The 13,722-nt window shown below is 49.6% G+C and overlaps 5 non-coding genes across 5 annotated transcripts; 3 read left to right on the forward strand and 2 right to left on the reverse strand.

Moving 5' to 3' along the window:
- The first annotated feature begins 9,494 nt into the window (after positions 1-9,494).
- On the forward strand, positions 9,495-9,567 carry trnak-cuu (transfer RNA lysine (anticodon CUU)). The gene has a single exon. It is a non-coding gene; the product is annotated as a tRNA-Lys (tRNA).
- Positions 9,568-10,121: 554 nt separating this feature from the next.
- On the reverse strand, positions 10,122-10,194 carry trnak-cuu (transfer RNA lysine (anticodon CUU)). The gene has a single exon. It is a non-coding gene; the product is annotated as a tRNA-Lys (tRNA).
- A 959-nt stretch (positions 10,195-11,153) lies between these two features.
- trnak-cuu (transfer RNA lysine (anticodon CUU)) lies at positions 11,154-11,226 on the forward strand. The gene has a single exon. It is a non-coding gene; the product is annotated as a tRNA-Lys (tRNA).
- A 1,764-nt stretch (positions 11,227-12,990) lies between these two features.
- Positions 12,991-13,063, reverse strand: trnak-cuu (transfer RNA lysine (anticodon CUU)). The gene has a single exon. It is a non-coding gene; the product is annotated as a tRNA-Lys (tRNA).
- Positions 13,064-13,453: 390 nt separating this feature from the next.
- Positions 13,454-13,526, forward strand: trnak-cuu (transfer RNA lysine (anticodon CUU)). The gene has a single exon. It is a non-coding gene; the product is annotated as a tRNA-Lys (tRNA).
- The last annotated feature ends 196 nt before the right edge of the window (positions 13,527-13,722 follow it).

Genomic DNA, 13,722 nt, shown 5'->3' on the forward strand with positions numbered 1-13,722 from the left:
ATGCATGAGTCCATGTGTGCACAGGTGCAATGAAAATCTTACTTGCAGCAGTATCACAGGCACAGAGCATCAGATACACAGCATTCAGAAGAAAAACAAACATCAATTATCCACATTTTTTACAAGAAAGGACACAATTAGAATGAAAAAATAGTCTAAGGCCAAATGATTGAAGTGATCATTAGTGTTGCTAAACTAGTGATTGGGGTTGTGCAGGTTGGTTCAAGAACCGAATGGTTGAAGGGAAGTAGCTGTTCCTGAACCTGGTGGTGTGGGACTTCAGGCTTCTGTACCTCCTGCCCGATGGGAGCTGCGAGAAGATGGCACGGCCCAGATGGTGGGGATCTTTGATGACGGATGTTGCCTTCTTGAGGCAGCGCCTCCTGTAGATACTCCCGATGGTGGGGAGGGATGTGCCCGTGATGTATTGGACTGAGTCCACTACTCTCTGCAGCTTCTTACGTTCCTGTGCATTCAAATTGCCATCCCAGACCGTGATGCAACTAGTCAAGATACTTTCAACAGTATCAATGACAAAAATCTATGTTGCTGTTGAGTGTGATTCCCTCCTGTGTGTGCTTTGAGAAGCAAAATTCTGCATTAAATATTATAATTGAAACTCAGGGCTGCTCCCCTTGATGCTCAAAGACAGCCCAAGGTAGAATTGTCAAAATCAGCTGCTAAATTCCTGTCTCGGAGCTTCACCGACCTTCAACCACTGATCCTATTCCATCAACGCCCTTCCCCGCCCCACCCCACAACATTCTACCACTCACCCACGTGCTAGGGGCCAAAGTACAGCAACCGAATAACTGCGCAGTCCACAACTCCGGGGTGTGGGAGGAAACTGGAACAGCCCAGGAAATTCCACGCTAGAGGTCAGGATCGAACCCAGGTCTCTGCATCTGTGAGGCGGTGGCCTCCATCTGCTGTGCCACTCTCCCGTCTCATGTACCATCACCTTTGTCGCGATAGCTGCCTCATTCCAGCCAATTACTGCCGTATCTGCTTTGCTATTCTAGTCTAACGTCAAACCAACACATACACGCCTTCCAGATGAGCGATTAGGAATTCCAACAATCCATAAACAAGATTGGGAACACAATGTCCTTGGGCATCTTATTCAGGCTGCCCCACCGCAGTCGGAAGTCAGGATGGTGACTGATTTGAAACTCGTACTCCTGGGCAACATTGTGACACTGATTGAGGAATGGGATCCCCACATCTATGAAATGTGCCTAGATCAGGAGGACCTTGCTTCCATACACCAAAGGCCTAATGCAGATTCTATAGTTTAACATGACTTGCAAAGAGGAAGCTGCCAACTGCAGAAAGGTACTTCCTCATTTATGTAGCTGACCCAAGTTCTTTAAACCTCGGGCACTGCTGACATAGTTTCGGATTATACACTCCAAATCAGATTTATTATCACTAACTTGTATATCATGAAATTTGTTTGGCAGCAGCAGTACTGTGCAAAGACATGAAATTACTACGTTACAATAGTGCGCTGGGGGGTGTGGGGAAGGAATAACAAAGTAGTGTTCATGGACCATTCAGAAATCTGATGGTGGAGGGGAAGAACCTGAATCGTTGAGTGTGGGTCTGTACCTCCTCCTCAATGGTAGTAATGAGAAGAAGGCGTGTCCCGGGTGGTGAGGGTCCCTTGTTACCCTCTGTCCCCGTGAAGCAGACGCTCATGGTTCCCTTCGAGACAACTACAGACCACAAGCCTGCAGATCGATGCAGCAGTGGTGGAGAGAGAGGAGGAAGGAAATTCCAATTTTGGTTAAGGGTTTGAGAGGGAGATCGAAGAACTCTCTTCCCAAGGAAGGACGGAGGAAATGAACCTGTTTTTTCTTCCCCAAAACTCTGAATATGATCATGAACCAATGTAAATGCCAGTTGACCAAGAGGTTAGAATCTCCCATCACTACTCCAATAGAAAATCCAGATGTACTCCTTGGGATGGTGTTATATTCCATCCACCTACAGAAGGAAGTTATGCTGAGGAGTGTTTGGTGCTGTGAGAGTACTGAGCAAGTGGGTGTGGTTATTGTAATCCTGCCTATCACAAACCTTGAAAACCATCTTCAGCAGTCTTGTGGATTCTAGTAACTTAAAGCTTGTGAAGAGGTTCAAATGTTTCAAAGGATGAGTCTGATGTAAAGATAGACAATGCCAAGAGCATGTTGACTCTTACCTTTGGCTATCTGCCACTTAAATACCTCCAAACCTTTTCCAAATTCAGCCGCGGATTCTGCCACCTCTAAGCGATGTTGCGTGCAGGTTCCAAGAACACTGGATAAAGAGCTCTGAGCTGGGAGAAGTCGGCCTCCTGGTGAATCTGGAGACACAGGAGACTGCAGACGCTGAAACCTGGAGCAACAAACCATCAGCTGGATGTACTCAGCAGGTCGAGCAGCATCCGTGGGGGAGAAGGGAATTAAAGTCCTGAAGAAACTAACACCGATTCAGGGTTTCGACCAGAAACATCGACAGTTCCTGCCCACCGTCCCCCCCCCCAACAGATGCTGCTCAACCCACTGAGTTCCTCCAGCAGATTGTTCCTTGATCCTGGTGAATCTCCTCTGCACCCTCTCCAATGCAATCCCACACTTCCATATAGTGTAGCAAATGGAAATGCATGCAGTATTCCAGTTGTGGCCTAACCAATGCGTTTTATTAAACTGCAAGCTTAACCTCCCCACTTTCATATTCCATACCCCCAGCTAATGAAGATGAGAATCCCACCCTATAGAGGGGGTGTGGGTGACGAAACTGGCAGCCAAAGCAATGCATTCTATCCGATGCATTAACAGTAAAAGGGGGCTACTGAAACAGAAGACACTGGACACACCGCAAATTGGGCTCCATCAAGAGCGAGTGAAAACCTGAGTTAATCGGAATCAGGTTTATTATCACTGACTTAGAGGTCATGGAATTTGTTGTTTTGCAGCAGCAGTACAGTGCAAGACATAAAATTACTACAAATTACAAACTAAATTAAAAATAAGGAATAATGAGGTGGTGTTCATGGGTTCACAGACCGTTCAGGATCTGATGACTGAGGGGAAGAAGCTGTTCTTGAATCATTGGGTGTGAGTCTTCAGGCTCCTGTACCTCCTCCCTGATGGTGGTAGCGAGAAGAGGGCATGTTCCGGGTGGTGAGGATCCTTAGTTAATGTTTCAGGTCAACAATGTTTCATCAGTCCTACTGAAATTGTGTTACCTTTATATATAAAAAAAAGCACCGATGCCACTTGTGTGGCTCCCTGGGGGGCTACCCCAATCCCGTATTTACAATCTTTAAGGGGCTTTCTCACCTGACCCCGCACCTCCCTCTCCAGTGGCAGAAGAACCCTAAACTGTCATTCTTCCCCACCGAGCCCTTGCGTTGGCTGCACCAGCTTCAGTGCGTCCCTCAGCACGTACTCCTGCAGCCTGGAATGTGTCAGTCGGTAGCATTCCCCTACGGACATCTCCCAGTTCTGGGAGACCAACAAGTTTCGGGCAGGCCAAAGGGCGTCTTTCACCGAGTTGATGACCTTCCAGCAGCGGTTGATGTCCGTCTGTGTGAGTGTCCCTGGGAACAGCCCGTAGATCAGAGAATCCTCTGTCACACAACTGCTGGGGATGAACCGTGACAAGGACCCTTGCACCTTTCGCCACACCCTCCTCGCAAACCCACAGCCCGCAAACTGAAATTGTGGTTAGAAACCAGCCTCTACACTTCCTATACTCCTGAAGGACTTCTCTGTTTTCCGTCCTCTGCATGGACTGAAGTGGTTCCCTTTTCAGCCTGTGGTTCCCTTTATTTCTTTGTCCAGTCCTGAGTATCCCTTGACATCTGGGGCTGCTTGGACTCACAATCCATATCTGTCATCTGTGCAGTGTTGCACTGAAGCCAACCAGGATTGTAGAACGTCGGTTGTGTACCCTTCTACGGATTATGGCATGCCACTTTTTCCCCTCTGCATAGAGCTGGGCAGAATCTGCTTGCCCGTGTGATGGAAGACACAGAGAGGGCTCTCCCTCTATCCTTTTGTTTATTAAAGCACTTTGTTACGGGCAGTTACTACATGCCTGAGACACATGGGTGTGTATCATGAGACAGCGAGAGTGGCAATGGGGAAAAACCAACATGGTGTGGTGGAGTCATAGAGAGATACATCGGCAAAACGGTCACTGAGTCTGTGCTGACCACCAGCCAGGCAAGTTTACACTGTTCTTAGTGTGTGTAAGAATAGTGTAAAATTGTGTAAAATTCTTACCCAATCCCATTTTATTCTCCCCACATTCTCATCAACTCCCTCCAGATTCTACCCCTCACCCACAGACTATGGGGTGCAATTTACAGCGGCCGATTAGCCCACCGACCCCGCACGTCGTTGGGATGTGGGAGGGAACCGGAGCACCCGGGGGGAACCCACGCTGTCACAGGGAGAAGGTGCAAACTCCACACACACACACGCACAGCCCCAGAGGTCGGGATCGAACCTGGGACTCTGGATCTGTGAGACAGTGGCTCTACCCGCTGCACCACTCTGCCAAGTGGTATTGGAATTGCTTTGTAATCACTTGTACCAAGGTACAGTGAAAAACTTGTCTTGTGTACTGATCGTACAGGTCAATTCATTACACAGTGCATTAAGGTACAGTCTAAAAGGTAAAATTATTGGCATTCTGAAGGGAGATGTCTCACTCAGTCTGTAAGTGTTTAATAAAACACATCAGTTTGACTCACCAACTAATTTCCTGCATGAGAAGAGGTATTAAAGTAAGCAATGTCGTACAAGAGGAAACAACGCCAGGAGTTCTGTATCAAACCTTGCCGCCCAACCCTGGCTCCACCTTTCAATGAAAGCAACACCACCACCCGCTGGTCAGTACAAAGACGACCAAATAAACTGCAACACAACTGCAGATGCCGGAAATCTGAGATAAAAACAGAGAGTGCTGGAAACACTCAGCAGGTCAGGCAGCATCTGTGGAGAGAGAAGCTGAGCTAAATTTCCAGGTCGGAGACACTTCACCTGAACGATCATCCCATTAAGCATCAAAGTAGTTGCCACACCAGCAGGAAGGAAGCGGAAAATGCTGAAAATACTCAGCAGGTCAGGCAGCGTGTGTGGGGAGGGTCTTCGAACTAATCTCTCGTTTCTCCTCCCAGCCTGACCTGCTGAATACTTCAGTGGGGACACAAGAGAGACTACAGATGCTAGAAATCTGGAGTAACTCACAAAGGGGCTGGAGGAACTCAGCGGGTCAGGCAGCCTCCGTGGAGGAGAACAGACAGTCGACATGAAGGGTCCCGACCCGAAATGTCGACTGTCCATTCCCCTCCACAGATGCTGCCTGACCCGCTGAGCTCCTCCAGCTCCTTTGTGTGTTGCTGAGTATTTTAAATAAGCTTCAGGGAAATTACAGTAAAACCCTGATAATCCACTCGAAATTCCCGATGGTTCCACATCGGGCTCACCGGGTGATGTTTGCAGGTTTCATTCACCGGAGCCCCGGTTCCAGGCTCCTTTTCAACTCACCTGCTTCTGTTAGACGCTCTTCCTTAAACCTGGTTCTATTTCCTTGCGCTCCCTTGAAACTCAGCGGGTTCACCGAAATGTGACCGCGTATCAAATATTCTTTTAATGAATTGGAAGTGTGCCAGTGTACTTGTAAAATAACATCCGATAGTTGGGAAAATCTGCTGGCCCGGCATAACCAAAGTCCCAAACATGACGAATTACCGGAGTTTTACTGGACCGATGCAGTCCAGGAAGGAGCCAATGATGCAGGATGGTATCTTTCATCTGTTTCCTCAGAGAGAGCCACAACGTCTCCAGAGGTTACAATCACTGTGCATTCTGACTGTTCATCTGCCAGATTACTTTACCTGTGTTAACTTGCCTTGTGACTTTATCCCCAGTTAGATTAGATTAGTTTATAGTCACATACACCAAGGTGCAATGAAATTCAATGTTCACATTGAAGCTCACAGAGTAATCAATATACATGGTTATAGTAGACAAACTCACCTCCTCACTCCCCAAACCCTGTCCACCATCTGCAAGGCTCAAGTCAGGAGTGTGAGGGAGCACTCTCCACTTGCCTGGGTGAGTGAAGCTTCAACAACACTCAAGAAGCTCGACACCAGCCAGAACGCAGCAGCCCGCTCGACAGGCACCCCATCCAGAACCGTTCACTCACTCCACCACCGACACACAGTAGCAGCAGTGTGTAGCAGTCCTGCAGCAACTCACCAGGACTCCTTGGACAGCACCTTCCAAACCCACCACGTCTACCAGCTAGAAGGACAAGGGACCCCCTGGGAGTTGCCCTCCGAGCCACACACCGTCCCGACTTGGAAATATATTGCCGTCCCTTCACCGTCACTGGGTCAAAGTCCTGGAATTTCCCCCCCCCCCTCCCCACACACACACCATTGTGGGTGTACCCGCACCTCAAGGACTGCAGCAGTTCAAGAAGGCAGCTCACCACCACCTTCTCAAGGGCAATAACTGCTGGCTCAGCCTGTGAAGCCCACACCCCTTGACTGAATGACTTCACAACATCAGCACCAGTGCGCAAGAACCAAAAAGGTTAAGTCCACATTGAAGACCCTGAGGGCCAGGGTGAACCGAAAATACAAGAAGCCGATTGTAAATTTACGTTCAGGAGAATGAGAGGTGGGATCTGATTTTGAATCCACTCACCCACCACAGTTCACTCGGACGGTGCGCTGACCCAACGAGTGGTTGACAAGTGTCATCGTGGTCACTCCTGCCAAAAACGAGCTGCTGGAGGAACTCAGCGGGTCGGGCAGCATCTGTGGAGGGAAATGGGCAGTCGACGTTTCGAGTACCTCAACCCGAAGTGTCGACTATGCATCTCCCTCCACAGATGCTGCCCGACCCGCTGAGCTCCTCCAGCAGATTGTGTGTTGCTCCAGATTCCAGTGTCTGCCGTCTGCTGTGTGTCCATGGTCGCTCTTGCACCTGGCACAGTAAGAGTTAAAACAAGGCCCTGTGGATCCTGAATTTTAATGTGTACATTTATCGCCGACATTCAGCACAGAAACAGGCCCTTCAGCCCACCAAGTCTATACTGACAAGCAACCACCCATGTACACTCATCCGACATGAATCACTGTCTTTTATTCTCCCCCCATTCCCATCGAACCCCCCCCCCCAGATTCTACCCCCTCACCCACACACCAGGGGGGCAAGTTACAGCAGCCAATTAACCCACTGACCCCGCACGTCGTTGGGATGTGGGAGGGAACCGGAGCACCCGGAAGAAACATGTGGTCACAGGGAGAACATGCAAACCTGCCCCCCCCCCCCCCCCCCCCACACACACACACACACACACACAGCGCCGGAGATCGGAATCGAACCTGGGTCTCTGAAGCTGGGAGGAAGCAGCTCGACCCGCTGCACCACTGTGCGATCCACCCATAGCCAAGGATAGGTTGAGCGAGCTAGAGCTTTTCTCTCTGGAGCGGAGGATGAAAGGTAACTTGATAGAGGTGTACAAGGTGATAAGAGGCATAGATCAGAAACTTTTTCCCAGGGCAACAATGACTAACACGAGGGGACATAATTTTAAGGTGACTGGAGGAAGGTATAAGGGGGATGTCAGGGGTAAGTTTTTTTTCACACAGAGAGTGGTGGGTGCGTGGAACGCACTGCCGGCAGAGGTTGTGGGGGCAGGTACATTAGAGACATTTAAGAGACTCTTAGACACATGAATGATAGAAAAATAGGGGGCTATGTGGGAGGGAAGGGTTAGATAGATTTTAGAGCAGGATAAAATGTCGGCACAACATTGTGGGCCGAAGGGCCTGTACTGTGTTGTAGAGTTCTATGTTCTAAAGGTGTATATTGCTTCCTGTATCAAAATATCCAGTCCAGATGAAGGGTCTCGACCTGAAACATTGACTGCCCATTTCCCTCCACGGATGCTGCCTGACCTGCTGAGTTCCTCCAGCACTCTGTGGGTGTTGCTCCAGATTTCAGCATCTTCAGTCTCTCTTGTGTCTCCTGTGCTCAATGTATTGTAACGCTCCAGAACTCCAAATCGAGTCTACAGAATGTGGATCAGACCACCCACCACAGGCTGCCATTCCATTCAATGTCAGCAGGGGGTGAAAGAATCCCACACCGCCGTTTCTGGTTGTTCCATTTATTTCATTAATGCAGTAAAAGTAGAGGAAAAAAATGCAGGTGAGTGAAGTGGAGAGAGATCGAGGTGCCAGGACCTCACAAAATTAGCAGGCAGGTGCAGCAAGATGTGAAGAAGGCAAATGGCAGGTCACAAGGGAGCTGGAGTTTAGAAATGGGGAGGTTTTGACACGGTTGTACAGGGTGTTGGTGAGGCCACACCTGGAGTACTGTGCACAGCGTCGGTTCCCTTATTTAAAGAAGGGATATACTGACATTGGTGGCAGGTCGAAGGCTACGAGCATAAGAGAAGAAGTTGGGTCTGTATTCTTTGGAGTTTAGGGCAATGAGGGGCGAATCTTATTGAAGTGTCTCAGATCCCGAGGGGACGTGACTGGGTCCACATGGAGACGTTTCCACCAGTGGGAGAGTCTCGAACGAGGGGACAGAGTTACAGGACGTAACTCGGTATATAAAATGATGAGGGAACCACAAACAGGAGGGAGATACACCACAGAAACAGGCCAGACATCGACCACCCATTTACACCGATCTCATTTCATTCTCCCCATGTTCCCATCAACTACCCCTCCCCCCAGATTCTACCCCCTCACCCACACACTAGGGGGGCAATTTACAGCGGCCGATTAACCCGCCGACCCCGCACGTCGTTGGGATGTGGGAGGGAACCGGAGCACCCGGGGGAAACCCACGCGGTCACAGGGAGAAGGTGCAAACTCCACACACACACACACACACACACACACACACACAGCCACAAACACAATGATTCACACACACGCAACCTTGCAGTATGACACACAGACAATTCCTATCACGAAGACTCTCTCTGACACAATCTCGTACAGTTACGTATCGAAAATTAAAACCACAAGGATGCTCTCTCTCACACACACAGATACAAACACGCACATATACACATAAACACACACACACATACACACACAGAGATACACAGACACAAACACACATATACACATAGACAGACAGACGCATACACAGATTCACACATTCATACACAAATACAGATAAACACGCATACAAACACACACACACACACACACACACACACACACACACACACACACACACACACACACAGCCGGAGACAGCGCGACTGGGGAAATACTGGGAACTAAATGTGAGAGATTGAAAGGGGCAAATGTTGTTCTGTTGGTCTGACTGTGATTTCCCACTCACTTCCACATCACACACGTGTGGCTGGGCTCCGCACTGTGCCCGGAATTAACCCTTTCCTGCCCACACCGAGTGTGATTGGGACAAGGAGCCAGGAAGTACCTTACCCTCACAGCCCGGCTAGCTCAGTCGGTAGAGCATGAGACTCTTAATCTCAGGGTCGTGGGTTCGAGCCCCACGTTGGGCGCTGCTTTCTTTAACTTTATAAATGTATAAGCTTCTCCGTTTAATCCTGTGCCCTCTAGTTCTTGTATCCCCAACCCTGGGGAAAAGACTGTGCGCATTCACCCTATCGATGCCCCTCGTGATTTTATACACCTCCATAAGGTCACCCCTCAGTCTCCGTCACACCTCAGTGCAATCATTTTGATGCTTTTGTGGGAGTTTGTGTCAGAGGGAAGAGAAAGAGATTCTTTGTGATTGGAATTGTCTCCGTGTGTTGGTGGGAGGTTCAGTGTGAGTGAATCATTGAGGTTGTGTGTGTTTGGAAGGGAGGCAGAGTCAGTGGAGGTGTGTGTGTGTGTGTGTATACAAGTGACTGTGTGTGACTGATGCACAGACTGTGTGAAAGGATGTGTACGTTTGTCAGTGTGTGACTGAAGGTAGGATTGTGAACAGATGTGTCTGAATGTTTCTGTGTGTTGAGAGCAGCCTCCGGGACCCACAGTGAGTTACTGGTCCGCACGATGCAGTGTGGGGACATCACATCACATCCCTGCAGAGGGAAGTTAAAGAAAGAGGCGCCCAACGTGGGGCTCGAACCCACGACCCTGAGATTAAGAGTCTCATGCTCTACCGACTGAGCTAGCCGGGCTGTGAGGGGAGATACCTCCTGGTTCCTTGAAACGGCCACCTGGCCTGTTCTCTGTGTGTGTGTGTGTGTGTGTGTGTGTGTGTGTGTGTGTGTGTGTGTGTGTGTGTGTGTGTGTGTGTGTGTGTGTGTGTGTGTGTGTGTGTGTGTGTGAGAGAGAGAGAGAGAGAGAGAGAGAGGTGGAGGGAGAGAGAGAGCAGGGAGAGAGGGAGGGAGACCGTGTCCTGTTGGTTTGATTGTTATTTCCCAGTCATTTTCACATCACACACGAGTATCTGGGCTCCGCACTGTGCCCGGAGTTAACCCTTTCCTGCCCACTGAGTGTGAGTGGGACCAAGAAAGCTCACCAGCGCCTCTACTTCCTCAGGAGGCTAAAGAAATTCGGCATGTCCCTATGACACTCACCAACTTTTATCGATGCACCACAGAAAGCATCCTATTTGGATGCATCACGGCTTGGTACGGCAACTGCTCTGCGCAGGACCACAAAAACTGCAGAGAGTTGTGGACACAGCCCAGCGCATCACGGACACCAGCCTCCCCTCCGTGGACTCTGTCTTTACCTCTCGTTGTCTTGGTGAAGCAGCCAGCATAATCAAAGACCCCACCCACCCGGGTCATTCGGTCTCCACCAGGGCACGTACCACCAGGCTCAAGGACAGCTTCTACCCCACGGTAATACGACTATTGAACTGTTCCCTTACACGATGAGATGGACTCTGACCTCACAATCTACTTAATTGCACTGCACTTTCTCTGTAGCTGTGATAGTTTACTCTGTACTGTTATTGTTTTTACCTGTACTACCTCAATGCACTCTGTACTAACTCAATGTAACTGCACTGTGTAATGAATTGACCTGTACGATTGGTTTGCAAGACAAGTTTTTCACTGTATCTCGGTACAAGTGACAATAATAAACCAATACCAATACAAGGAGCCAGGAAGTGACTCCCCTCACAGCCCGGCTAGCTCAGTCGGTAGAGCATGAGACTCTTAATCTCAGGGTCGTGGGTTCGAGCCCCACGTTGGGCGCAGCTTTCTTTAACTTTATAAATGTAGAAACTTCACACTTCAGCCTCCTGCTCTCCTGGACAAACCCTCCCGGCCTCTCTCGCTCCAGCCCTTCCCCTCCCCTCCAGATGCATTGCAGTGTGGATCCAGAACTGGCTGGCCCACAGAAGGCAAAGAGTGGCTGTTGAAGGGTCGTATTCTGCGTGGAGGTCGGTGACCAGTGGTGTACCTCAGGGATCTGTACTGGGACCCTTGCTCTTTGTAATTTTCATAAACGACCTGGATGAGGAAGTGGAGGGGTGGGTTAGTAAGTTTGCGTATGACACAAAGGTTGGAGGTGTTGAGGATAGTTTGGAGGGCTGTCAGAGGTTACAGAGGGACATTGATAGGATGCAAAGTTGGGCTGAGAAGTGGCAGATGAAGTTCAACCCAGATAGGTGTGAAGTGGTTCATTTTGGTAGGTCAAATATGATGGCAGAATATAGTCTTAATGGTAGGACTCTTGGCAGTGTGGAGGATCAGAGGGATCTTGGGGTCCGAGTCCATGACATGCTCAAAGTGGCTGTGCAGGTTGACTCTGTGGTTAAGATGGCATATGGTGTATTGTCCTTCATCAATTGGAGAATTGAATTTTGGAGCCGAGAGGTATTGTTGCAGCTGTATAGGTCCCTGGTCAGGTCCCACTTGGAGTACTCAGTTCTGGTCACCTCACTACAGGAAAGATGCGGAAGCCATAGAAAGGGTGCAGAGGAGAAATACAAGGATGCTGCCTGGAATGCGGAGCATGCCTTATGAAAGCAGGTTGAGAGAACTCGGCCTTTTCTCCTTGGAGAGACGGAGGATGAGGGGGGACCTGATAGAAGTGTATCAGATGATGAGAGGTATTGATCAGGTAGATAGTCAGAGGCTTTTCCCTAGGGCTGAAATGGTGGTCACAAGAGGACATAGGTTTAAGGTGCAGGGGAGTAGGTATAGAGGAGATGTCAGGGGTAAGTTTTTTACTCAGAGAGTGGTGAGTGCGTGGAATGGGCTGCTGGCAACCGTGGTGGAGGCGGATACGATAGGGTCTTCTAAGAGACTTTTGGATAGGTACATGGAGCTTAGAAAAATAGAGGGCTGTGGGTAAGCCTAGTAATTTCCAGGGTAGGGACACGTTCGGCACAGCTTTGTGGGCTGAAGGGCCTGAATTGTGCTGTAGTTCTTCTATGTTTTGATGAAGGGTCTCCACCCCAAACATCGACTGTCCATTGACTGTCCATCGACGTCGACTGACCTCTCAGTTTAATCCTGTGCCTTCCAGTTCTTGTTTCCACAACCCAGGGGAAAAGACTGTGCGCATTCACCCTATCGATGCCCCTCATGATTTTATACACCTCCATAAGGTCACCCCTCAGTCTCCGTCACACCTCAGTGCAATCATTTTGACGCATTTGTGGGAGCTTGTGTCAGAGGGAAGAGAAAGAGATTCTTTGTGATTGGAATTGTCTCCGTGTGTTGGTGGGAGATTCCGTGTGTGTGAATCATTGAGGTTGTGTGTGTTTGGAAGGGAGGCAGAGTCCGTGGAGGTGTGTGTGTGCAAGTGACTCTGTGTGTGACTGATGCAGAGACTGTGTGAAAGGATATGTACGTTTCTCAGTGTGTGACTGAAGGTAGGATTGTGAACAGATGTGTCTGAATGTTTGTGTGTTGAGAGCAGCCTCCGGGCCCACAGTGAGTTACTGACCCGCACGATGCAGTGTGGGGACATCACATCACGTCCCTACAGAGGGAAGTTAAAGAAAGCTACGCCCAACGTGGGGCTCGAACCCACGACCCTGAGATTAAGAGTCTCATGCTCTACCGACTGAGCTAGCCGGGCTGTGAGGGGGAGACACGTCCTGGTTCCTTCAGCCGGGCACTAGGTCTGTATTCTGTGTGTGTGTGTGTGTGTGTGTGTGTGTGTGTGTGTGTGTGTGTGTGTGTGTGTGTGAGAGAGAGAGAGAGAGAGAGAGAGAGAGAGAGAGTGGGGGGAGAGAGAGAGGGAGGGAGCGTGAGAGAAAAAGGAGGGAGGGAGAGAGAGAGGGGGGGGGGAGAGATGGAGGGAGAGGGGGGAGAGAGAGCGTGTCCTGTTGGTTTGATTGTTATTTCCCAGTCATTTTCAGATCACACACTTCTGTCTGGGCTCCGCACTGTGCCCGGAGTTAACCCTTTCCTGCCCACACCGAGTGTGACTGGGACAAGCAGCCAGGAAGTGTCTCCTACCCCAACAGCCCGGCTAGCTCAGTCGGTAGAGCATGAGACTCTTAATCTCAGGGTCGTGGGTTCGAGCCCCACGTTGGGCGCAGCTTCCTTTAACTTTATAAATGAATAAACTTCTCCGTTTAATCCTGTACCTTCCAGTTCTTGTTTCCACAACCCAGGGGAAAAGACTGTGCGCATTTCCCTATCGATGCCCCTCGTGATCTTATACACCTCCTTAAGGTCACCCCTCAATCTCCCTCGCACCTCAATGCAATCATTTTGATGCATTTGTGGGAG

This window comes from Pristis pectinata, chromosome 37, assembly GCF_009764475.1.
Source record: "Pristis pectinata isolate sPriPec2 chromosome 37, sPriPec2.1.pri, whole genome shotgun sequence".
In the NCBI taxonomy this organism is placed as follows: domain Eukaryota; kingdom Metazoa; phylum Chordata; class Chondrichthyes; order Rhinopristiformes; family Pristidae; genus Pristis; species Pristis pectinata.